The sequence below is a fragment of the Siphateles boraxobius genome, unplaced genomic scaffold (assembly GCF_051911475.1).
Source record: "Siphateles boraxobius isolate OS27281-9 unplaced genomic scaffold, OSU_SipBor_1 7, whole genome shotgun sequence".
Classification (NCBI taxonomy): Eukaryota; Metazoa; Chordata; class Actinopteri; order Cypriniformes; family Leuciscidae; genus Siphateles; species Siphateles boraxobius.
The window spans coordinates 7,155,202-7,182,447 of record NW_027509197.1 but is presented as its reverse complement, the minus strand read 5'-3'; the positions used below and the strand labels follow the sequence as shown (position 1 = coordinate 7,182,447).

Genomic DNA, 27,246 nt, shown 5'->3' with positions numbered 1-27,246 from the left:
GTCAGCGGTACCCACATATTCAGAAAAAGAGCAAATTTTCTGTTCCTGAGTCCCAAGTGGACCAGTCTGGCGGTGTGACCCTGTAATAGCCTTACATCCCCCAGCTTCCCTTGGTCGCCAACAGGCAGCTTGGGGCGTTCGAGGACCCGGTCATCCGCCTTCTCACGTCCCCCTGCTGCTAGTGGAGACAGGTAAGTGTTGCACTGCACACTAACACCACTATCTCTACTTTGCTGCCCCACCCCAGGCTCGGCTACCCCGCTCAAGTCAGTGATAATCATCACATTAGGTGTTGAGCAGACGTGCTCCTGAAAATTCAGTGATATTCATCGCACCGAGTGTGGAGCAGTGCTCCTGACTTGTGCGTGCTTATCTTATCCTGCTGGCGAAGGATTTGATATAGCCGCTCCTCCAGCCGGTACGAAGGCCAGTTGTGAACTTGTTCTTCGTGCTACTAGGTGTGGGTCGTGACCATCTTGGCCCAAGATTGGTCTGCAGCTCCGACCTGAAAGATATGTGCTTTAGATCTCTACCTTCCGCTCCGCAGGCCATCCTGTGTGTGGCGTGTAAGAAAAAAAGGGTGGAGTATCAGTACAGTGTCCTTCCCCTCGAGTGCTCCAGAGCCCGTTGGGTCTTCATGTCAACTGGAAGAGAGTAATGTCGCCCACGGGCTGATGATCTCTTTTTCAGTTTTTGAGAGGGACTCGGTCTAACACGTCTCTCCAATGAGAATGTGTTCAGCTGGTGTTGAAGTGAGAAAGGGTCCCACTGAAAGAACTTTCAGAGGCTCCTGGGGTATATGGTAGTCGCAGCCTTTGGCTTCCTCCATATGTGACCGCTTCAGCGCTAGCTTCATGATCGAGTCCCGAGGTGACCGTGGCAGAGCAGCTCACCCTGTGTGACTATAGTTCATCCCGGTCTGCTGCCAAACCCTCTTAAACAGAGGGGCCATGTACAAAGGGCGTGTTTTAACGGGGGCCTGGGCGATCCCCGACTACACAGGCATTCGTACCTCGAGTTGTTAGACATTGCGACCGTTGCGCGAGCTTCCCCTGCATGTCACAACTCACCCGTCACCTCCTCCTTGGAGTCAGAAGCTTCTGAGGACGCTTTGTTCCACTCCTCCCACTTTACTCAATCGTGCCGCCATCGAGCCTCACGACAGTTATAGCCAGGGCAAGTGGAGACTCCATCCCCTGGGTCCAGCTGGGTCATGACCATTCCGGGGCCGCTCAGTTGCCCCCCCAGTTTCATCTTTCCGCCAGTGTTTGTGTAAACCGAGCGGACTACCCTTGGACAAACACTGGGTCTCAGCTGCCCCAGGGGCCCGCAGAAATGCGTTTAACCCCAGTGAGCCTTCTAAAAGTGACTGCGACTCATGGTCGCCTTGCGCCTGCTCAAGTCAGTGAAATCATCACACTTCATGTTGAGCAGAATTGCTCCTGAAACTCAGTGAAGTTCATCGCACTCAGGTGTTGAGCAGCAATGCTCCTGTAGCTCAGTGAGTTCGTCACACTCAGGTGTTGAGCAGAAATGCTCTTGTAGCTCAGTGTATTCGTCACACGCAGTGCTGAGCAGAAATGCTCCTGGTGCTCAGTGAAGTTCTTCGCACTCAAGTGTTGAGCAGAAATGCTCCTGAAGCTCAGTGAGTTTATCACACTCAGGTGTTGAGCAGGAATGCTCCTGAAGCTCAGTGAACTTGTCACACTTAAGTGCTGAGCAGAAATGCTCCTGGTGATCAGTGAAGTTCTTCGCACTCAAGTGTTGAGCAGAAATGCTCCTGAAGCTCAGTGAGTTTATCACACTCAGGTGTTGAGCAGGAATGCTCCTGAAGCTCAGTGAACTTGTCACACTCAAGTGCTGAGCAGAAGATGCTCCTGAAGCCCAGTGATCTTCACATGTTGTGTTGAGCAACGCTCCTGTCTTTTTGCGCCCGTCGCTTGCACCTACGTGCTAAGTCAGGAGAGGAACAGGTCTTCATAGTTGCCCCTTATTGGCCCAGGTCCAACTAGACCTGGTTCCCATCGACAGCCTTCCTGACTTCCCCTGAAAACTCTTTCAGGGACGGGGCACGAGGGCACCCGCGTTCTTCCCCCGGAGATTCCGGGCGGTCTTACATCTGAACGTGGAGGTTCAGGTGGCTATCACAGGGCATCTGATAGTTACCATCACTTCTGCGAGCACCCCCTAGAAATGGGTAGCGTGCTTACGCCTTTAGAAGTGGAACCTAGTCGTTGAGTGCGTCTTCTCTCCAGAGGAGATCCTGAAAGCTTTCGATCACTTCAGTGCTCTCTTTCCTGCAAAATGGCTGTTTTCCTTCACCCTCAAAATGATGTTGCCTCGGTGTTTGAACGACGCTCATCGTGTTGCAGAAGTGTGCAGAAGCACGTTCTGATCGTCAGGTTCCTGAGGAGCAAGGTCTTGTAAATCCTTGTGTCCCTCTTTATCCTCTTGGGCCTTGTCCCTGGTGCGACTGCACTGCAGAGACCGCCCCTGAGCCACTGCAGGCAGTGAGTTAAAAATTCTGTTATATCAGTTCTCCTGCTCGCGTGGTCTCTACTAGAGGGTAGGGACTTGCTCGCTTTCGGTCTACGTTTGTGCCTGGAGTCTGGGCCGGCTAACTCTCACAAGCTGAGACCCCGGCTCGGATTGTGCCCAAGGTTACTACCTCTCCCGTAATAGGAGCAGGTGGTGAGCCTGCAAGCGCTGCCCTGGAGGAGGCAGATCCAGCCCTGGCTTCTCTGTCCGTTCGCTTGGACGTGTACAGAACGCAAGCCATAGACCTCAGACCAGCTCTACAAATATCGGTTCGAATTCAGCAGAGAGGGAAGGCTGTTTCCATGCAAAGTTGCACTTAGTGCTTGCCTTCATTTCGGTAAAAATCCGAGATGCAACATGTCCACTTAGGTGTTGAGCTCCTCTATGATGAGTGTAAAGTGCTCCGCCTGGTCGTTGACAATATGCTTTGTTAAACAGATTCTAGAGTTGGGGGCTGGACGACACCTAGTTGAACCGCTGCTTCCCGTGGGCTCCCTTCTCATGAAGCCAGTTTCACCGTGAGCCCGGTTCAAGTGTCGGCTTGCCTATGGACTGGATACGTGCGCCTTTCTACTCCAGTTGAGTTCCCTTAAAATTGAACCCTGTTGAGTTCCTCCACACCGCTCCGACGTCGGACGTGCGGAACGTCTGGTGTTAGGCCTACCACTCATAAGCAGTGTGGAACCTGTGTTAGGCTGGGTCCATATGTTGCGGTCCCTACGGCGACCCCATATGTGTATTCTTCCACGATACGGCTCCCTGCGGCGAGCCCGTGTCTTCCCTCGGCAGAGTCTCTCTGCCGTCACTGTCCGGTGTGTCTCCCCCGTCTTAGGCTGGAGCCACCCCAGTGACATTCCATATGTTAGACTGCCCGGTTTCCGCCCAGTTCATATGTGTATTTTCCACGTTACCTCCCTCTGGGTTGGATGTGGCTTCCGCAGCGTCCCTTCCTTCCAATGTACGGGGAACGCTTTCCCAGTGGTCCTGTAGGAACAGCAGTGACTTCCCTGGCCTAAGCCCTGTCCTTCCCCGCCTTAAATTTGCGGGGGCATCAGGAGGCTTTGGTTTAGGCACTGGAAGGTGGCAGCGTTAGTGGTGTGTTCAAAGGGTGATCCCAATTCAGTCGACGTCGACTACGTCTGACGTTATCGACTGAAAGGGAACGTCCTGGTTGCGTATGCAACCCACCGTTCCCTGAAGGAGGGAACGGAGGACGTAGTCCCCTTGCCACTACCGCTGGACCACCGCTGACCCCGGGTTACTCTCGGCTCCTCAGCGAAAAGCAACTAGTGCGTGCATCCACTTCCGTATTTATACCCGGCGTTTCCATGAGCACTGCTTGTGATTAAAATTTAAACACAGTTCAACTTTTTAAAAAAATATAAAAAAATTCATTCTGTTTGTTCTATTGTCATTCTGTCACTCTGTTTTAACCTAATAATGAATTCCAGGAATCTGATTTAAGTGTGATGGACAATGAATCAATCTTACTATAGGGTTGCCTTAAGACGTCCCTTTGGATGTTGATATATTTACAAGACAACAGTTTAGAGAGTGAGGGGTTTACAAATTATTGGGCTTGATTATGTCAGAAAAAAATCTAGAAAAAATAGAGGCAGAGCAAAGTTTTTTTTTTTTTTTGAAGAATTATTTATTGTTCACAGCAAAAACATGTATTAAGAAAGTAAACACAGTATACGCTACCATTTAGAAGTGTAGGGTTATTAATACTTTTATTTAGGATGGACAAATTAAATGAATCAAAAGTGACAGTAAATACATTTATAATGATATAAAAGATTTCTAGTTCAAATAAATAATGTAATGATGCTGAAAATTCAGCTTTGCCATCACAGAAATAAATTACATCTTACAATATATTAAAACAGCAAACAGTTATTTTAAAGCATAATATTTCATAGTATTGTTGTTTTACTGTATTTTGAACAAATTATAGATTATATGACTTGAGGTAAAGAGAATATAGACAGGAAATATTCAAGATATCTCATTTTGTTTGACACTGTGATTTATTGAACAATGGAAAGTTGAAAGATGTTAACCAGACATACTTAACCGAGAATGACAATGGCTTGCTTTGATGGTGAACTGAAGTAGATCTTGGTCCAGATTGTCGACTGTGGAGGGAAAACACTTTTTTTTTTTTTAAGTAACAATATTCATTTTATTTGTGGATTTCTATGAAACACTTTTAGGTTAAGTGGTGGTAGCACTGCAAGATAAATTCCATTTCTAACAGGGATGCAGCCAGGGTCGTAGCCAGACTATGGAAAATGTTGCTCACAACAAAAGCCTAGTGCTCTTAAGTTTTGCAGAGAATAATAACGACCAACCAGCATTTAATTTTCTGTTTTCACTCTTCTGACTTGTTGAAGTAACTAGACCTGCAGGCAGCTCAGCCCGGGATGCCCTGAAGTAAGAGCCAAAACATCTGGGCCTCTCATTAACCCAGTGAAACTGAAACCCAGCAGACACGCCTGGATCGCACTGGGTCCCGACTGCTTCTAAATCAGGTCCGCCTTGGAGTCGAGCTTGCCTGTCATTAGCCAAGGGTGGGCCTGTATCTGGATATTATTCATAGATTTGATGGTAAACATGTGTTGTTTACTCTAGTGTGCACACCTCTGAGGCTCATCAATTAATGCTTAAGTCTGAAATTAATTGGAAGGGAAGGGAACATACGGTATTTCTATAGCTCAGTGACTCCGTCAATCATGCTGTTTAGTGCAGATATGCAGGCCTGTGACAAACAGGCATGGATATGTTGAACAGGTTGACGTCCTGTTTGGAAAAACCCTAAGCTTACGGATACAGATTTTTTTCAATTGTGCCTTTGCAGTGTATAAGGGCTGCACAGTAGATCCCCAGACAGTAACAGTTACGGCCCAGATCCGGGCCACATCTGGTACATGTGGGTTCCATGCGTACCAGATGTGGCCCAGATCTGGGGTGTGTTTCCCGTACAACAACATAACTCGCTGCTTAACTACCATAGTACGATGCATCGTTGAAGAAATCAAGTAGCAAATCACGACTGTTTTCCGAAACCATATTGTCAAATTGGTCATTCAACCATGTTGGTCAATGTTGTCACGCAGATGGTGGAGTAATAACTTTTTTAATTAATCTGTTTTAGATCAAATTAATGATAGATGTTTTGCTATAAATTACGGACATGGCATCTGGACTATTTCCAATTTTTCTCAGTTATTTTGCTTTATTTCCAGATTTAATCATAGGCTCGTTCTTACGTACTAGAGCATGTAAACACATGCGCACTCTCCAAAAATGACGCTTTAAATCTCTTGACAAACTAAAAGATGTAAATCACATTTGTATGTAGTCTAAATAAATGATATAGATTGTACAATGTTGTTACTTGTTTGGCTCAAGATAAGGATTTATTGAATCCAAGTCATGCAAACAAGAAACTCTGCTTCTAACCACAGGTAGAGAGGTGTCGTTCCAGCCACACAACTTTGCGATGCTGTTTGCAAATGTTCTCTGGAACTAAGTTTCACCGATAAATATATTTTAAATATAAATATAAGCTCTACCGATTGTTACGGCCGACTCGTGGCCACAACAATATAGGCAAATCAATGCAAAAGATCGATATAGTGAATAAGGTTTATTACATAATTCTAGGGGTTTGACAAAGTGCAATAATAAATTTGATGCCATCTGAAATGTCCCAAAATGCCGACAGACGCTAGATCCCGTTTTAGCGAGGAAACAAGAGGTCAGCCGTAGATGATGTCACCTTTCTGTACGCAGTACTCCATGCACGGAACCGAAACACATATATCTCCACCTCCTAATTTGAACCAGGTGTTCCTCATCTCCGCTGCCACCTACAAAACCAAGAAATACAAAGAAAACAAAACACACACACCCATTACACTGATGTAGCAATGAAGTAGTTTCATAGTGAAGCACGTGCACTGTGTTCATTTACATGCATGCAGTTCATGATTGAATGTTTATGCTTCTCAGTGCTGCTGTGAACTATGAGCTACCCGTGTGTAAATTAAACACAGTGTCAAAACTGGTAGCATTTTTTTGCTGGCAATTTGCCAAAATGAAAGCAAAATGATGGTTTAAGGATTTTCCAAATTGTTCAGCCATAAAAAATGGATCGTGCTCAAAAATGAGTCTTAAGAGTAAAAAGTAATACATTTTTTCATATCGCAATGTATTCCAGAAAAGCAAAATATAGCAATGCCAGTATTTTCCAATATTCCTACGATGAATTGACCTCTGTAGTGGCTGCCATGCTTTCTGCTGATGTTTGTCAGCTAATTTATCTCTCTCACGGTCTTGTGTATAATGTCCTTGCAGAGGACCTGATATACAGCAACAAATGCTGTAGTAATATTTCACTGCTCCTGGTGACACTTGGCATGAAGATTTTCCATCACAAGGGTGAAGGCCCACAGTGCATTGCGGTATGCAAATGGCAGAGAGTCCAGAGCAGGTTTGTCACGTACCATACGGTAGGAATGCAATAGTAGCCTCTTTCATTGGTTCATTAAGATAACAGAGACGATTTATTTGGAGATGTTTACTATCGAAACAGACAGTGTTTCTCACCTCCTCTTATTGGATTCCTCCCCCTCCTTCTGTTTCATAGGGCTTTGGCGGTGCCTTTCTGCATGGTGTAAGGCCATTGGCCCTGTTCCAGGAACAGCAGCGCTGCTTTAGGGGTTGGGAGCTTCATACTCCATCAACAGTAAACAGCCATATGAATCCAAGGTCAAGGATACAGAGCCATTCTACCAATACAGTGGGCTTTCTGTAAGAGGTTTTGGACTTGAGAGTGAGATAAAAGCTTGTTCTCTCACTGTTCCTCTGCCTTACGAAAGTGAACATTCATCGTCCATTTATAAGGTTTGGGGGAGGACTGATTGATTGACAAGAAGGGGAATCAATTTCAGTCAGCCTTGGCCTTCCTTGCATCCTAACATAATGGCCTGTAATAAAGTCTGATGGTTGAGTGGGTTTAGATGAGATGGGTGTGGATGGAGAAACCTAGAGCATGAAGAGCAATCTTAGTCTGGATATTTACTCTATGCAAGTATGTGAGCGTATGGTGGAGCTGAAAAGGGTAGATATTATAAACATGTTGGTAACACTTTATAATCAGTATACAGAAATAATTAACAAACTATTAGTTTATAGTTCATTCTTGTAATATATTGTAGATATAGTATATTATATAATATATTACTCATAGTAAAGGAATTGTTAATTGGTTATTAGGAGTACATGGTTCTCATTTTAGATTAGGTCATGGAAAATGGGGAAATGTCATTAACTGCTTTAAACCAACCTTTATTAGACATTAATTGAATTCATATTCATTTACAAATACATTAAAGGGCCCCTATTATGCTATTTTAAAGTTTCCTAATGTTGTTGTGGAGTCTCCTACAACATGTTTCCATGCATCAAAGGTAAAAAAAAACTGTTTAATTTACTCATATTAATATTGCATTTGCACATCACCACATTTTCAATGATTCTCAAACGACTCGTCAAATGAATCAATCCCTCTAAATTCCTCCTTTCCGCGAGCTACTCTGTTCTGATTGGCCAGGCAGCTCAGTCTGTTGTGATTGGTTTACCGTGTACAGCGCGTCGAAAACAAAAATGCCCATTGCCATAACAACATCAGCTCTGTGTCCTGAGGCTTCCTACACTGTAAACTAATCACAGTAACGAACAATGACGTTGATTTGACCATATTAATGTGAGATCGAGTCTGATGATAAAACATTGGAAGAACTAGTTATTCAACCCGAACCTCCATAGCAAGGACGACTTGAGCAGGATGTTTCTCAGTGATACGCTACTCAGTTTGAGGGACATTTTAAGATGTTGCAACTGTAATTCCTCAACATCAGCATTAACAAGTGCATGTCCATTAACTGAGTACTTTTAGTGGTGGTATATATATATCTGAGTATAGGTGGAAACTGTATAAAAAAAAGTGCACGTATGCAATGTACATTACATTTACATTGTACATTTATTCATTTAGCTGACGCTTTTATCCAAAGCGACTTACAATTGCTATATTTCAGAGGTCGCACGCCTCTGGAGCAACTAGAGGTTAAGTGTCTTGCTCAGGGACACATTGGTGTCTCACAATGGATTCGAACCCGGGTCTCTCACACCAAAGGCATGTGTCTTATCCACTGCGCCATCACCACCCCACCCCATTAGCCAAGCTCTAGAGTGAATCATCTCATGTAACATAAACGTTGTTAAAACAACGACAGACAATCTGCATTAATAGAAAGAGTTTTAGGTAATAGTGGCCCACAGCTGATTAGCAGAAGTATTTCAGTAAGACAGTGATAACATGAGTTAGCCAGTTAGCAGGAGACCTACACAATGTAAAACTCAAAACTAAGTATTTTGAACACCAGCAAGCGGTTTGCGAATCCTGCATTGATCTCCGTGATTTGAGAAGCAGTCATACTGGATTATACTGCTGGGATATCGTGGTAAAGATGAATTTTAACCACTGATTCGTCACATGCTCGTCCTTGGGCAGTGAAAACAAAAACTGGCTTTACCTTCACATTGTAGAGCACAGCGCCGCCTTCTCGACATGATGCTATCCAGTATCCACAGGAATCAGCTGCCATGGGCGGGCAATATGCTAACGTTTCGTCTTGACGTCACAACGAAACGGCTTATGACTCGTTTGAAAAACAATTTATTTCATTGACTCAGAGTCGACTCTTACTTGTGAAAGACAATACCTTAATATGGAGCACTTTCAGATTTAAAACTTTGCAGGATGTTTTCATTCACTTAGAGCTATATTACACACTACATGAAAGGCAATTTTCAAAAATCCATAATAGTGGCCCTTTAAGCACACACACACACGCACGCACGCACGCACGCACGCACGCACGCACGCACGCACGCACACACACACACACACACACACACACACACACACACACACACACACACACTCACACACACACACACACACTCACACTACAGTTAAATTTACAGTTTACAGGGAATTACAGTTAGAGGCCTAAGGACCAGATATGATGAATGAAGACCAGGAGTCAGAAGTGCAGACAATTGAGAAATTTTTTACTGAAGATAGTTTGCAGTTTCATCAGCAGAAGTCAGCTTCAACAAGGAGTTCGTAGGCCGCCCTCTGGGTGAATTCAATTTTACCCCACAATTATACCTTCACAGTTCCCTGAGCTACAGGCTAAATTATTCTGATTAGCTCAGAAATAGATAAACAAAGGACATTTCCACACGTGGACTGATAGGCAGTAGCACATCTCCATAGTCTGTACGGCCGACACCAGGATCAAGTTAGGTATTTATAATATAATATTTATAGTATTTAAATATCAAAAAGTAAATGTTTTAATTAAGAAGTGGTCACGTATAGGACAGGTGAAGTACCCCCAGTGACCTCGGCTGTCTTGGTCACCTAGAAGAGTAGATATATTTTAACACATGTTTTAACACATGTTGGGTGCCTCTTTTAAAAACATGGAGAGAGCACAGTACATTAACAGACATATAATTCTATAACTACATAAATCTCATTAGCTTAAAGAAATCCTTCAAATCATTTTATATGTAGAAGGAAAAATATTGATTAATTCCAGAATCAACCCCCTGCACTATTGCACTGCACTAGTGACAATGAATGAAGAACTCACTATTTGTATATAGCCTTTTAATATATTAACAATGTAGACTACAACTATGAATTAACTATAAACTAATAGTTTGCAAATTATTTGTAAGTACTTTATTACTGTACAAAGTGTTACCAACATGGAAATAGATAGCTATCTGAATAGGAGCTTTCAAAAAGTATACTGATTTTCTTATTATGTTGGGGGAAAAAAATATTATTTTTTCCCCCTATAATTAATTCAATCATGTCTAATTTTTAAATGGTTGTTGCAAGATTTAGATTTAGAAGAAATAATAAAATAAAGAACAACAGTCTTGAAAAAACTTTTTGGTACATTAGAAAAATCAAAAATTTTTGATGATGTTGATTTGCACCATATGTACCATATTTATATAATATGTAACTACAACAGGACCACACACTTGCAGTATGTTGGCAAAGCATTTGCGCCTACTATTTTTCTGGCCCTAAGGAACGCCCCACTGTGGAGCATCTGTGCATTGGACAGTAGGGCACTGCAGAACCCAGCGCCTTCGGGAATTGGGTTCAGCTCTTTTTAACAAACAGCGTATGGCAGGAATTGGCCATTGTGGATGTAAGCCAGTATGGGGTTTGTGTTGTGTCTGACATGTGCATATATTCTCTAACTGCATGGTGAGAAGAGAAATACTTTATCATCACGTTGGTCTGTGTGAGTGTTAAGTCAGCACAGCTGTGAGATCCATTAGCAGGTCTGGGGAAGATTCCACTCAAATATGATATGCATCCAAGAGTTCAATGCTCCTCTTTATGGGGATTATATCATGGTCATTTGCGAGTCTTTGACCTCCCTTGTGTATATTATGGGATTAGATTGCAATCTTGTGATTTTTTTGTCATGGTTTTGCACATTGAAGACATTTAATCTGTTATAGCACAGTGCAAGGAAAACTTTAACATTTTATATGCTGTATCTAAAGTGAGACGTGTCTTTTCTGCACCACTAGTGGCACCAAATAAAATGTCAAAAATAATTAAAAAGTTGCATCAAATTTTGTATACTGTCAGAATTGGGCTACACGATTAATCGAAATAAAACTGAAATCGTGATATGGCTTAGTGCGATTGTCAAATCACAAACAGTCTGATTTAATTTCATAAATAAATATATGTCCTTTGTGTTTCGGAGTGAAGCGCTGCACTGTGTTCATTTACTCCGTGCAGTAAATACTGCTCCACAAAAACTAATTATTTACATATAAGCCGACTGTCAACGAAAGGGAAGCTTTAGGGCTCCCTGTTACTATTAATATATTATTACTATTATTACTTATTACTGTATAATAATAATTATATATATATATATATATATACACTCTAATAATTATTTATATACAATAATTGTTTCGATATTTATTGATACATTTTTTGTGCAGTCCTAAGAGACTTTTGCAGACTTTTTTCACCCAAAGCATATAGCCCTATGTCAGAGTATGTACTGCATCTGGTGAATAACTTCTCGATCATTAAAAAGTATATTCTAAAAGTATGTAGGCTAAGTGTATAGTATGATCAATGTATGCTTTTACCTGAGTTTTTTTTTTGTTTTTTTGCACAGTAAAATAAAAAATGTAGCTTTAGTTTTACCCTTTTTACCTTAAACAAATTTAGTGTTGTGTTCTTACCTCATATTTAAAGAAAAAAAACATATCTTGATGCTTTAATCAAACTTTTGCATACTAGAAAGTAGGCTTATTTAAACACGTGGACTGCCTTGAACAGATCTCCAAAACACTCCATCATTCATTGGTCAGAGAAACACCTCATGCCATTGGTTGCTGTGTTGGGCTGGTCAGCAATAATAACAGAACCACAGTGTTATACACTTTTCAAGGATATCAATCTACCACATTATACAAAAGTTGACGGCAAATTATACTATGATATGATAATGTATTTAAACATTGAAAATTACTCACTTCACCTTTAACAACACTTTACTTCTGAGCACATACACTTGTGCTTTGCAGGTGGTTATATGAACACAATGGCATGGAGGCTCTTTTGAGGCAGTAATAACATCCTGTGCTATTTCACCCTGTCTCTGTGGACCACTGTCTCTAAATATTCATGGCTCAGGTTTATAGGCAATGTGTGAAATGCAGCACGATGCTAATTGGCTCTGCCTGCCTGCGTGTTTGTTTTAGTGTGTGTGTGTGTGTGTGTGTGTGTGTGTGTGTGTGTGTGTGTGTGCGTGTGTGTGTGTGTGTGTGCTCGTGTGTGTGTGTGTGTTTGATGTGGGATCATGGTGAGGCAGGCTGTTTAAAATGCAAAGCAGTCGTGGCTAGAGGAATGCTTCAGTTCGCTTTCGCCATCTGGTCACTTTCACTGTGACTTAGAACCATCACCCCACCACACGTTTCTAGCTACCACATCACACACACACACACACACACACACACACACACACACACACACACACACACACACTCACACTCACACTCACACACACACACACACACACACACACACACACACACACACACACACACACACACACACACACACAAACACCCTTGTGGAAAAGGGTACTTAGTATGGAAACAATATACTTAAGTGCAAAAATTGAATGCAATGTTTTCAGGCACTTAATTTCATATTAATTACAATTAAATGAAAATGTAATATATTAGCGATTAAGAGTGTTTTTGATCCACTTTAATTTCATAATTAATTTTCTTTGATAGATTGTGCTGCCGAATGTATACTGACAAGCATTTATGGTAAACTAAAGCCTACTTTAATGTAATTTCTATTAAAAACTTATATGCCATGTATTTACATATATTGGTAATTACACATTTGTAATGATGAAGTTGCCATTTTGTACATTTTAAAATGATTGCTTTAAATGTGCTTTAGTATGTTAGTCAACACATCACAATAAGTGTACTTCTTTAATTGCACAATAAAAGATTATTAAAACAATTATTAATATATACTTTAAAGTTAAACTTTTAATTTGACATCACAAAGTGGACATTTTAAAAGTGAAATTTATGAAAGTGAACTCTATTTAAGGACACTTAAGTGGCCTTTTATTTCATTATCATAATATAATGCAAATTCTGATTTTTAAAAAAATATATACTTTTAAGATTTGAAGTACAAGTGTGCATTCAACACACTTAAACGCACACACCTACACTAGAGATTATTGATCTGTATTATTAAGAATTCTATTTATGCCAGAAATTTGTCTTGTCCGCCATCTTGGATGAATTAGTTTCACTGAGCTTGTTCCAATGCATGTTTTGAGTTTTCCTCCAAAGTATACATGCAAAGATGCCAACAGAAGGTGACTTAGATGCTCTCTATTTTTTTTTGGAAAATAGCTTAAGACCCTCTATATATTCTCACCCTTATACTAACTTTCTCTTCAATTTCCTCTTTACGCTTTATATAATACAGTCACGCTTCTAGTCACAGCGATGTGATTACAACACCAAAAATAGGTTGTGCGGCCACCAATAAAATTGGTGACTGGTGCTCTGACTGCCATGATGGAGGCACACGCAGGGTGAGAGGATGTGATTAGTTTGTTTGGAGATTAGTTAGATTTAGATGCAAGTCTTTATTCATCCATTTGGATTCTTCCACAAATAAACAAAGAGAGGAACAGAAAAAGATTAGGTCACATTTACTGTAAGTCATTTCAAAAGGAATCCATGCGACTGAAAATTTTGCAGGGTGAACGATCCTCATGGTGATATCACAAGTTGGTTATGCAAATTCATGCATTGACCATCAGAAAGCTGCTTTGTTCGTGACTACATACATCGCTACAGTATTGACAATAGACAATGCACCTTTTTGGCCACTATTGTGAATTGATTTTGACCCTGCACTCTTAAAAATAACGGTTCCTTATTGGCGTCGTTGGTTCCATGAAGAATCTTTAACACCCATGGAACATTTCCATTGCAAAAAAGGTTATTTAAAGTGAAAATTATTCTTTCAAGAACTATTCAAAGGTTCTTTGGGGAACCAAAACAAAATTTATTTTGAGACTTTAGCATTGTGGGTAATTCTGGATGGGCGAGCACAAGATTTTCCTCAGAAAATGTAAATATCTTGTTTTTGCATACTGTCTCCATCAATAAAAGAGCTGAAAACGTCTGCAATATGCTTAAAAATTCTCATTGCAAATGCTATACCAAAAATAACATATTGGCATGTCATAAAGGAAAATGTGAAGATAATATTGAAAAGGAAAGGGGACAATGAGTGGTGATAATCTTTTTTTCAAAATAGAAAACATCTAATCTGCAGTGTGTTAATGCGTGCTGAGTCTGTTGACCCATAAATATGGGTTTATCATGCATTAAATGTATGTGCACATAGATTAAGATGCTCTCAAACTCAGAGTATTAAAGCTTATGTATGAAGGGCAAATCCCGAAGGATGACTGGAGGTTTTCTCTCCTCATGTGTGCATGAGTGCACAGGTGCTGGGCCTGCAAAGATCTGTCGTGATAGTTTACACTACAGTACCTTCAGCCAAGAGTTGACCCTCATGGCAGTGGGTGTCAACAGACAGGGGCAACAGATGGAGCAAACAGTCAGATGAGAAGAGATTTGGGGAAAGCAGAAGACATTATTTTGAGGAGCTGTAGAGTTGGTGACCTGCAGTGCAATGTGCCTCAATCAAGGGGGGTCTTTACTTTGTCACATTAGACTACACATAAGGAAAACACTATAAGAGAGCATTCCAGTAATGACTTGAAACAATTTTAGAGATTACCGTGGGTATGTCACATCTACCAAAATTTTTATTGAAGCGAGTCCCGCACATGATGGAAGAAAAAATAAATATTGTGGCCAAGAATTAAGTTCCCACAACTTAATTTTTGGCCTTGTTATATTAATTTGCTCCCTTGTTTTAATTAAAATTGAAGCTATATTTAACTATATTAAAACGAGGGTTCAACAGTAATAGCCTAGAATTCCTAGAATACTTGTTAACATGTTAAGACATGATTAGACATATTTACGATACTCTCAAAACAATTACCAACGCAAATTAAAACCAGCTTTATTTTTGCCACAGAGCTTCACATTGTTTTCAGACAACCTTTTAATAAAAACATTAAAATTTGGGGTAAATTACAGTATTCTGTGAATATGTTTTTTCACCTGTTTGCCCTTCCTCAATTCAAGTGAGAATGATGATGACCCTGCTCCTTTCGACTACATGACATTTTTAACGTATAGGTCCCAGTCGTTCTCACACAAACTCATTTTGTGTCAAATTCATTCTTGACACAATGTCAACATGGCTTGTGATCAATTTTGCACAGAATGTGAAAAAGAGCGAAAAATATAGGATGTGGGCAGCAGTTTGAAGTTTTTTTATGTCTTCTTCCCACTGCCTTTCTGTCCATCAGCCGTCTCTCTCTTAATCTCATTGGCCATTGCGCATTACCACATTATAGTCTCATTAGTCAGGAGGATTGGTCAGCCAAATGTTACAGTCAGCGATTAATTGCAGTGTGACTCATAAGAAGAGCGTCAGTGACATTAAATGCTGCAAATTAGTTATGACGTGGGGCTTTTCTCGTAGACTACACAGTAAACCCAGATAAGTTGGCAAAACTCAAACAAAAAATTGGTAATCAGTTACATCGACATTTTTAAGTTAAGAAATTCAACGTTTAGGTAAGCAGAACTGGCATATTTTTATTTTGTACTCATACATTTTAATTGCTCTTATCTTGGAATATTTGAGTAAGCTAATTCATACATTTAACTTAATATGATCATGCAATCTCAACTTAAATATTTTTAGTAGTGTAAACTGGCTAGCTTTAACTAGTAACACAATGAGTTGCTAGCATTAGCATAGCATAGCAATTGCTGAATGAGCATGACAATATAGAACATTTAACATATATATGTTCTCAAACCAAGCTCATGCTCCACTCGTCACCACGCCCCCCCCCCCCAAAAAAACCCCCCACATAACAGAAACTCTTCTAAATTAGCATAGAAAAAAATAAACACTAATCTCCCACTTAACATTAATCTTTCACAAAAATCATTAAGTTCATGAAACTCAAAGAAATTAAACAATTCCGATTACTTAAAATGTGAAAATTTCGGATTCAGTTGTCAAGGACTTTTAGGGTGACAGTTTACTCGAGTGTTGTATTGAATGTGCATTTGTAATATACTTCAAATCTTAAAAGTATATATTTAAAGAAAAGAAAAAAAACGTCTACGGTTACGTATGTAACCCTCGTTCCCTGAGTAGGGAACGGAGACGTTACGTCGGATGACGACGAATGGGGTTTCGCTTAGAAAGCCTATCAACTTCGAGTATTACAAAACGAGCCAATGGCAAGGAAATGCCATGGGTCTGCGGAATTTGCATGGCGTAACTCCGCCCCACCTCGTGGGTATAAAAGGAGGAAGCCGGCAGCAAGCAGATATGTTTCTTCGCTGAGGAGCCAAGACTGAGCTCAGGCGATCCCCGCGGTACAGCGGAAAGTGGCAGGCAGACGTAACGTCTCCGTTCCCTACTCAGGGAACGAGGGTTACATACGTAACCGTAGACGTTCCCTTTCGTTGTCACTCCGAGTTACGTCGGATGACGACGAATGGGGTTACCAGTCTAATCACGCCACCTTCTCAGCTGTCTTCCAGTGCCCTGCGTAAATCGAGATCCCTGTCATCCTGGACAAAGGACTCCATATAACACAGGAATACCAAGGTACACTGGGAAGCATATCCCAAGCTTAGGGGAAGTATGCAATTAATGCCAGCCCGGAGGGGGGGACTTAGAGAATACACATATGACCCGAAGGAAGCATATGTAAAACACTGGGGTGTCCAGCCGCAGGTGGAATATTTCAACCCCAGGGGTGGCAAGGTGGCTTGCCAAGGGAAAGACACACGCTCAGAGAGGCTTACAGTGGAAATACACATGTGGGGGTCGCTCAGAGGAGGGACCATGCACACGGGAGGCACCTAGCCGACGCACAGGCAATAGACACTGGCGCCGACGTCAGGAGTGCTGGAGGAGCTCAGGGCTTTCGGAGAAGCTCACCTGAGGAAAATATCGCACGTATCCAGTCCGTGGAGTGGAATGGCGAGCAAGCGAAGACACCTGAGCGGGTCCGGTACTAGCTGGTTGAAGCGAGTACACGAGAGGACACAGGCTCCACTCGGAGATTATAGAATCTGGCGAATGTGTTAGGTGTCGCCCAGCCTGCAGCTCTGCAGATGTCTGTTAGCGAGGCGCCATGCGCTAGAGCCCAAGAGGACGCCACACTCCGGGTGGAGTGGGCAGTCACACCAAGGGGGCACGGTCGACCTTGCTGTTGGTAAGCCAAAGCAATGGTGTCCACTATCCAGTGAGACACCTTTGCTTGGAGAGAGCCTTTCCCTTCAGCTTCCCACCATAACAGACAAAGAGCTGGTCTGAGGTCCTGAAACACTGCGTTCTGTCTACATAGGCGCGGAGAGCGCGTACTGGACAGAGCAGTGCCAAGGCTGGGTCTGCCTCCTCCGAGGGCAGCGCTTGCAGGTTCACCACCTGGTCCCGAAAGGGAGTGGTAGGAACCTTGGGCACATATCCAGGCCGGGGTCTCAGGATCACGTGAGAGGAAGCCGGCCCAAATTCCAGGCACGCTTCGTCAACGGAGAATGCGTGCAGGTCCCCAACCCTCTTGATGGAGGCCAGTGCAACCAGGAGCGCTGTCTTCATAGACAGGAACTTAAGCTCGACTGATTGCAGGGGCTCAAAGGGAGCACTCTTCAGGGCAGTTAGAACCACTGAGAGGTCCCAAGAGGGAACGAGAGGAGGACGAGGAGGATTTAGTCTCCTCGCTCCTCTCAGGAACCTGATGATCAGGTCGTGCTTCCCCACCGACTTACCTTCGATGAGGTCATGATGTGCGGCAATGGCGGCAACATAGACCTTCAGGGTGGAGGGAGACAGCCTTCGCTCCAGCCCCTGTTGAAGGAAGGAAAGCAAAACACTGATCGAGCATCTCCGGGGGTCTTCTCGGTGAGAAGAGCACCAGTTGACGAAGAGGTTCCACTTCAACGCATAGACGTGTCTCGTGGACGACGCTCTAGCGGAAGTGATGGTAGCCACCACCGCTGGTGGTAGGGTACTCAAACCTGCCTCGTCCCATCCAGGAGCCACACGTGGAGGTTCCAAAGATCGGGACGAGGGTGCCATAGGGTGCCCCGTCCCTGAGAAAGAAGGTTCTTCCTCAGAGGGATCGGCCAGGGAGGTGCTGTCGCGAGGAGTACTAGTTCGGGGAACCAGGTCCGGTTGGGCCAGTAAGGGGCAACCAGAATGACCTGCTCCTCGTCCTCCCTGACCTTGCGCAAAGTGTGCGCAAGAAGGCTCACTGGGGGAAACGCATACTTGCGGCCCTGCGGCCAGCTGTGCGCCAGAGCATCCGTGCCGAGCGTGCCCTCGGTCAGGGAATAGAACTGGGCGCAATGGGTCGAGTCGTGAGAGGCAAACAGATCTATCTGCGCGTCCCCGAACTGGTCCCAAATCAGCTGAACCGACTGGGGATGGAGTCGCCATTCTCCAGGGAGGGGCTGAAGCCGTGAGAGCTCGTCGGCTGCACAGTTCAGCGCTCCGGGAATGAAGATGGCTCGAAGCGACCTCAGATGCTTCTGACTCCATAGGAGGAGGTGGCGAGCGAGTTGTGACATACGGCGGGAGCGTAGACCACCTTGATGGTTGATGTACGCTACAGTGGCGGTATTGTCTGAGCGGACTAGTACGTGTTGACCCCTGAGCAACGCCCGGAAGCGGTGCAGGGCAAGGCGTACTGCCAACAACTCGAGGCAATTGACATGCCACAGCCGCTGGGGTCCTGTCCAGGAGCCCGCAGCAGCATGTCCATTGCACATGGTGCCCCAGCCCATGGTGGAGGCATCTGTTGAGACAACAACATGCCGGGAAGCTCGTGCCAGGGGGACACCGGCCCTGAGAAAACCGAGGTTCGCCCACGGGGTGAAGAACTGACGGCAAGTCGGAGTAACTGGTACTCGGAACGTGCCGTGTTGCCATGCCCACCTCGGGACTCGGTCGCGAAGCCAAAGCTGAAGCGGTCTCATATGAAGCAATCCGAGCGGCGTGACCGCGGCTGCAGATGCCAAATGCCCCAGGAGCCTCTGAAAAAGTTTCAGTGGAACCGCACTCTTGCCCTCGAATTGTCTTAGGCAAGTCAGCAGTGACTGCGCGCGCTCGCTCGTAAGCTGCGCGGACATGGCGACCGAGTCGATGTCCATACCGAGAAAAGAGATCCTCTGCACGGGGCAAAGTTTGCTCTTCTCCCAGTTGACCCGAAGGCCCAGACGGGCTAGGTGCCGAAGCACTAGGTCCCTGTGTTCGCAAACCTGATCTCGAGAGTGAGCTAGGATCAGCCAGTCGTCGATATAACTCAGGATGCGAACCCCTTGTTCTCGAAGGGGAACAAGGGCCGCCTCGACGACCTTCGTGAAGATGCGAGGAGACAGGGCTAGCCCGAAAGAGAGAACCACGTACTGGTATGCCTGCCCCTCGAAAGCAAACCGGAGGAACGGTCTGTGTCGAGGAAGAATGGAGACATGAAAGTAGGCGTCCTTCAGGTCGATCGCTGCAAACCAATCCTGGGGCCGTATGCATTCGAAAACGCGTTTGGCGGTGAGCATCTTGAACGGCATCCGGTGAAGGGAGCGGTTCAGCACGCGCAAGTCCAGGATTGGCCGTAACCCACCGGTTTTCTTGGGGACAATGAAGTAGGGGCTGTAGAAGCCGGACCTCATCTCGGCTGGAGGGACAGTCTCGATTGCACCCTTCGCCAGCAGGGTGGCAATCTCTGCTCTCATGATAGGGGCATTGCCACCGACCAAAGTGGAGCGGACTCCCCTGAAGCGGGGAGGAGACCGTGCGAACTGAATCGCATAGCCGAGCCTGACGGTACACGCGATCCAGTGGGACAGACGGGGAAGCTCTAGCCAGGCTCCCAGGAACTGAACCAACGGGATCATGCGAGCCACAGGCGTCCCCCCGGAGGGGCAGCGAAGCGGAGTAACTGGCCCAGATGTGGACGGCATAGCGGCCCGGAGAGGGGGCACAGTTAGCAACCGCGCCCTGGCAGAGGGGGCCAGGGGAGGACCAGGCTGGTCGTCCCGCGGGGGCCTGCTCTGCCAGGGGTCTGGCGACAGAGGGGGACAGGGGCGAAGCGGTCCGTGGACGGCACGCCGTGTCAACCGCCTCTGGGACAGAGGGGGGCGAGGAGAGCACGGCTTGTGGGCGGCGCTCTGTGTCGCCCGAGAACTCTGTGAGCTCAGGGAAGAGGGGATTGTTTCTGACTTTAACCACATTAGGGTGCTGCCCACCCTTGGGTGAGCAGCGGGGAGTGGAGAACAAAAGGTTCTCCCCCGGCCCTCCACCGGGGGAAGGAGTGGTCCTGCTACCACCTCCTGCGAAACAACCATCATCCCTGAGCAGCCCGTCTCAGGAGCGCCGCTTGGCCCGGCGTTTAGCGGGGGGCGGGGCAGGAGAGGGCTGTGGCGCCTTCTTACGGCTTCCTCCGCGACCGGCCCTGGGTGGAGGCTGCTGCGTGGTCCGGGCGGGAGGGGCGGGAGCCGCAGGAGGGCGCCCTCGGCGGGAAACAGGTCGAGGCGTCTGCCCGGCCGGCAAGGTGGAGGCAGCAGCGGGCCGGCGGGGCAGAATGTGTCTGATGGCCTCGTTCTGTTTCTGGGCAGTTGAAAACTGTTGGGCAAAGTCTTCAACTGCACCGCCGAAGAGGCCGGCCTGGGACAAGGGGGCGTTAAGCAGACGGGTCCGCTCAGCGTCCCGCATGTCAGCCAGGTTCAGCCACAGATGTCGCTCCTGGACCACAGCTGTGGACATCACCAAACCCAGGGAGCGCGCGGTAACCTTCGTCGCCCGGAGAGCAAGGTCGGTCGCGGCGCGCAGCTCATCAAAGAGCCCTGGGTTTGTCCTACCCTCGTGCATGTCTCTGAGCATCTGGGCCTGGCAGACCTGCAGAGTGGCCATAGCATGCAGTGAAGCAGCCGCCTGTCCCGCCGCTCTGTAAGACTTCGCCACCAGGGTCGACGAAAATCTAGAGGCTTTGGATGGGTGCTTAGGCTCGCCCCGAGAAGAAGCACTCTGAGGACATAGTTGCATGGCAACAGAGCGTTCAACCGGGGGAAGCCCAGTGTACCCACGGGCAGCTGCCTCATCGAGGGGAGGAAAGGCGGATGAGACCAGCGAGCGGTCCCGAGAAGACAGGGGGGTCTTCCAGGACTTCGAGATCTCATCATGCACACCCGGGAAGAAAGGTATTGGGGTTTGCCGAGGACGAGGGTCGGCGGCCTTACCCAAAAACCAATCGTCCAGCCGCGAGCGCTCAGGACAGGGTGGAGGCCTCCACTCAAGTCCGATGCTCGCGGCTGCCCGGGAAAGCATGGCCGTCATCTCCGGATCAGACTCGAGCACAGCCGTATGCACACCGGAAGGTGGCAGCTGTGACGAGCCCTCACTTCCAGAAGAGTCAAACCCGCCTAGTGATGCTGCAACAGACATGGCATCTTCCTCTGTAGCTTCAACTGAAGCACGCGGGCCACCAGAGGGTAGACCCGCGGGAATCAGCAGTTCACTAGCGGGCACCGTCATTGAAGAGGGGGGCTGGGGTCGCGGACACATAGTCGGCGCCTTGTTCCAGACCGTAACCCTCAGATCACCCTGGCCACCAGCCGCAGGACGGGGGGTGGATGAGGGGACTCTCACTCTTGCGAGTTCACGGAGTCTCGACCGTAATGACGCGATGGTCATGTTCCCACAGAGAGAACATGAGTCATCCACGAGCGCTGCTCTAGCATGATCAATGCCCAAACATACTATGCAACGCTCGTGCCCATCAGAGTCCGATACCAATCTGCCGCAACCAGAAGTACACGGGCGAGACATCTTTAAAAAGACGTGCCACGTGTAAGCTCTTTTAGTGAGAGAAAACTCAAGTGTTGAGGCACCCGGGGAGAAACGCACCGACTGGCAGACCACTGCAACAGATCAGCAGGAAGCACGCTCTCGCCGTAGATCGCCGTCACACCAACACTCGAGGTACTCGTTCGTAAAGCTGACAATTCAGAGATGGCTTGTGGAGAGAAGAATACACTTGGCTCCGAAGCGAAAACATATCTGCTTGCTGCCGGCTTCCTCCTTTTATACCCACGAGGTGGGGCGGAGTTACGCCATGCAAATTCCGCAGACCCATGGCATTTCCTTGCCATTGGCTCGTTTTGTAATACTCGAAGTTGATAGGCTTTCTAAGCGAAACCCCATTCGTCGTCATCCGACGTAACTCGGAGTGACAACGAAAGGGAACTGTACTTACATATAATCAAATAAAAGTTAAAATTAAGTTTACTTTAATAGAGCACACTTTCATTACTTTTTCTTAACGCACTTAATTACACTTTTTAAAAAGTCCACTTTGTAATAATGTCAAATTAAAAGTTTAACTTTAGTTTAACTATGTAGTTTTTCAACCTTCATTATATATTTCCAAGACCCTTGTGATGGTACATCGACTTATAATAGGTTGAATGACACGTCTGCCCTAGCCTGACAGTGTCTGTATCGCTTTTACTGGCATGTAACTTCGGGTTTCGGGTAGGAACCCGAGCACAAAAAAAACTACAAAATTCGACTGCTTTACGGCATACGTCACTTCCCCCACCACCCCAACTTCCTCAAATTCTGACGTGAGAGCCCAACTAGCGTTTGATACTCGTCTGTATGTTGTTGTCATGACCGAAGCAACAACTAAAAGGAAGAAGGCAAAGGTTTTGTCAGAGGAGACTAAAAGAAGAAAAAGGGAGAGTGACAAATTAAAAGGCCGGACGAGGATCACTATTGGAGGGAGAGCAAGACAGTTTGAAGACGGTGAGAGTGTGCGCGCGTGCGGCCGGCTCTCTCTCTCTCTGCTCGTTCTTTCAGTAACATGCACGCTGTCACAAGCGCAGCAGTCAGTCATCTATAAAGTGTTTATACATTTATAAATAAATCAGGGAGTCAGGGAGCTGACTACCGCGCGAAATGTAAAGGCTGAATAACATGGCCTGGCCATGTTACGGAATCTATCTGGTCCTCCATTTATCTTCATGAATCAAGTAATGCTAGTAGAGTAGCGAATTATCAATCTGGTAGCTACACTAACATGCTAGTTTACAACGGTTATAATAAATAATCTTTCAGGATAACTATCCTAATGTATGCAGGCTGATATGTTTGTGTATTTATTTTTCTGGTGAAAGTGTCTTGCCTCTGGCTATAATGCAAATTGATTTTCAAATTTGCAGATTCATCTTTGGTAGCTTGATATTATAATATTGACGATATATGGCTATTACCTACCACACAAACCTTGAATTGAATTAGCATATCCGTTATGTAAAACAGTAGACAATAGGCTACTATAATGACGCTGTCTTGTAAACGTGAGCTACGCGATCTTTTGACGTTTGAAAAAAACAAACCCATGAAATTATATTCATATGACATATGAAATATCTGCCAATGTACCTGGGATGAAGACATTTCACACGCAACGCTGGCAGTCTGCCCGCGAGAACTCAAGACAGTATCGCTTGTCAACAAATGCACACGTGTATCGCCTGGTGTAACCATGACAGATTTTACGACAGTAGTAGAAGACAATACAGTTTCCCAACTGTAGGGCGACCCCGACAGCAAAAATCGCAAAAACGACATAGTGTTGCTTTAAATCATTATGTTTTAAAAAACATTTGTTGTGCTTTAAAAGAAGCAAACTTATTTTGATGCTTCGACTAACAAACTAAAGTTCATGTCAAGTACTTGATTATAGTTTTAACTGTGGTGTTAATCAATATTTAATTTAAAGAAGCCTAAATTTGTGTAATTCAATGTATTGCAACTTCGTCATTACAAATGTGTAATTACAAATATTTTTAAATACATGCCGCAGAAGTTTCAATAGAAATGACATTAAAGTATATTTTAGTTTACCATTAATCTCAATACATTTGACAGTACATGTTGTCAAAGAAGTAATTATAAAAATTACATAAAGATTAAAGTAAAAAAAAAACATTAAAGTTCAGCTAATCACATCTAATACTTTTTACACTGTAACACATTTACATTTCAATGAAATTAACATGCAATTACGTGTCTGAAAACATTACATTCAGTTCACTATTAAGAATATTCTGTAATACTGTAAGTACTCTTATTTTTTAAAGTATGATAAAGTGTAGGCTACTTTGTCACAAAGAAAAAGAAAGTGTACTTGGTGTAAGAAAAAAGGCAGAGTGAGTGGTCAGGGAAAGAAAGAATGTGCGACAGAAAAGATGGCTTCAGGAAGTGAGGGATCGTGGCTTAAAGGCTGAAGGGAAAGAAAGCAGGCAGATTTGAGAAGTTGACTTCCGTTGCATGTTGGGTGTCTGCAAACACAATCGCTCACATTTGTCTTCATTAACAGTTGAGAAGCGTTCTGGTCTGACAGTGGCAGGCCGTCTGCCTACGGGACCAAATCCTCCCGGACGCTTCCACAGGCCAGAACAGACACACTAATTAACTTTACACTGTAATGGCCGACTAATGACTTTGTCCTCATGTAAGGGTCTTACGACAAAAACGCACAAGCCTGGTTTCCTGTTTGTCGTATACTGAAGAGAATCAGGGACGTACCCAGTGATGCTCTGAGCCAGAACAAAGAGAAATAATCCACAGATGAATGTCTGTTCTGCTTTGACACACTGCTACAGATTGTACCTTGGTGCGACAGAGTGGATAGGGCAGCTGAAAGACATGGATATGCTTCATAGTGAATGCCAATTAGGTGGAAGTTGTAGGGCGGCGAGATGAAATGGCCAGTCAGGGAGGATCAGACATAGCTCTTGGCTTCTGTTCTGGCATCAACTGCCAGTCACGGTACGCTTTTTCATTTTTACACTCAGGAAAATAAAAGCTGAGATATCTCTACAGCCAATTTCAGCACTACCCCATTTGTCCTCACTGGTGACAACTGCTCATTTTTCTTGCCTGTTTAGATACAAATGTGCTGCAAAAAAAGTGAGAGAAACATCTTGCAAGACAATTGTTTTTGGTCTTTTGTTTCTGAGCTTCAGCTTTACTATGGATTTTGGCTGTATTCATTTATATTTTGACTTTTGTGGCTACATTATCTGTTCATTTACAAGCAGTTAAGAGATGCTTAAAAGATGTAGTGCCTCCATATTTATGTAATGTCCTTTCAGATTAGCCTGGGAAAACCCTGACGAACTTCCGGCGAATTTAGATTTGCTCTGCAAGTTAGTCTGGCGAAGAGCCCATTCAATTTCCAATCTTTCCAAATCGAGGCACCAATCACAAACATTGAGGCGGGCTTTACAAGATGACAATCGAACTGATTGGTTTTAAGGTCTATCCAATTGCGCCCGGAGGCATTTGAGCGACGTCCGTTGGTGACGCCCCTTTGGAGGTGAACTTTCCCCAGACCCTAACTCAGTTACGACTGAGAAGGGTCTGGTTTTAACCAGTCTACTTTCAGCTGGCCATTATCTCAAAATAAACCCCAATAGATCAATCAGGACAAGTGTCTTGAATCACTTTGATGGGGTTTATTTTGCAGTAATGATGTAAACATATGTTAATTTACGGTAATTCTTTTTTTGCAGTGACATCAGGTATTCCTGGATGGTATTGATCTACAGTATATACTGTAGATGGCGCACATGGAAGGTCCTTTTACCTTTTCATAGTTCATAGTTTATGAAGGTAATTCATTGTTGCAATGTTAGAACATTTACAGTTTTTCTCCGTATAAGGTAAGGTAACTTTCAAGATAACAGGTTCAATTAACAGGTTTGTACTTTAGTATTCTTAACGTTTTTTCCCCCCCGTAAAAGTTACAAGCAATTTTTACAGTGAATGAGAAGACTGCAAATAGCTCTTTAGTAAAGTTGATTCATCCAGGTCAGCAGGTGTCAGTATGAAGTCCAGGACCACTGGGACAAAGAAGAACTAGCAACACATTAACAGTGGTGGTAAGTAACGAAGTAGAAATACTTCGTTACTTTACTTAAGTATTTTTTTCGGGGATCTGTACTTTACTTGAGTATGTTTTATTTGAATCTACTTTTACTCTTACTCCACTACAATATTGAAGACAAAGTTTACTTTTTACTCAGTTACATTTCCACATGCCTGCTCCAAGTATTTATTACACTGGCTTTCCAAACCAATGAAAAACTTGGTTTTATTTTGAAAAAAAGAACGCGCAAGCTCTTTGCCAGCATACGCTCACATAGCAGTCAGTTCGCCATTGTGGAAGATGACCGCAGAAATAGGTGAAGGTGCAGCTCTGACCAGCAATGATCGTGAGATCCCTTGTATCTCGCACATCTTCTGTTTGATGCAGCTAATGTTACGGAACATGTCTATTGCAGAGCTGCCAACTCTCACTCATTCAGTGTGAGACTCACGCAATTGACACTTTCCACACGCTCTCACGACACACATCCATTTTCTCACGCAGAGAAAAATCGCGAAGCAAAGAGGACACTTACACCGACAGACAAGAAAGAGTAGGTTACTTTGGATATGGAACAAATTCTCAGCTCTCAGATTCCGTCAATTTTATTATGAAATTCAAACAATAAATACCGTTTTGGAGCTTTTAAATGTGACGTGACCGATAGCTAGCGCCTGCTATGGGGTGCCGTTAATCTCTTTACTACTAGTTAATTGTAAATAAACAAATGAACAATAATAGGTAGCCTATGTTGAAAGATACAGTACAACTTACCGAAATGTATATACCTTATACACAATATCAATAAATCAGTGTTTTTCAACTGCGGATAGAGGACAATAAAACAGCTGGAGAACAATGTCACATAACGTTACATTTACCTCAGGAAAAAAAAAAAACATTTAATGAC

General features: G+C 44.4%; 1 protein-coding gene across 2 annotated transcripts in view; it reads left to right on the top strand.

The window, feature by feature from the left end:
• enox1 (ecto-NOX disulfide-thiol exchanger 1) overlaps positions 1 to 27,246 on the top strand; it is a 142,058-nt gene that overhangs the window by 42,033 nt on the left and 72,779 nt on the right. Inside the window, exons 2-3 of one of the 2 annotated variants that reach the window (XM_077215216.1) lie at positions 6,901 to 7,036; positions 7,193 to 7,314. The exons of the other annotated variant lie outside the window; for it this stretch is intronic. The gene's annotated coding sequence lies outside the window, so the exon portion shown is untranslated. The remainder of the gene's footprint in view (positions 1 to 6,900; positions 7,037 to 7,192; positions 7,315 to 27,246) is intronic. 2 annotated transcript variants of the gene reach the window in all.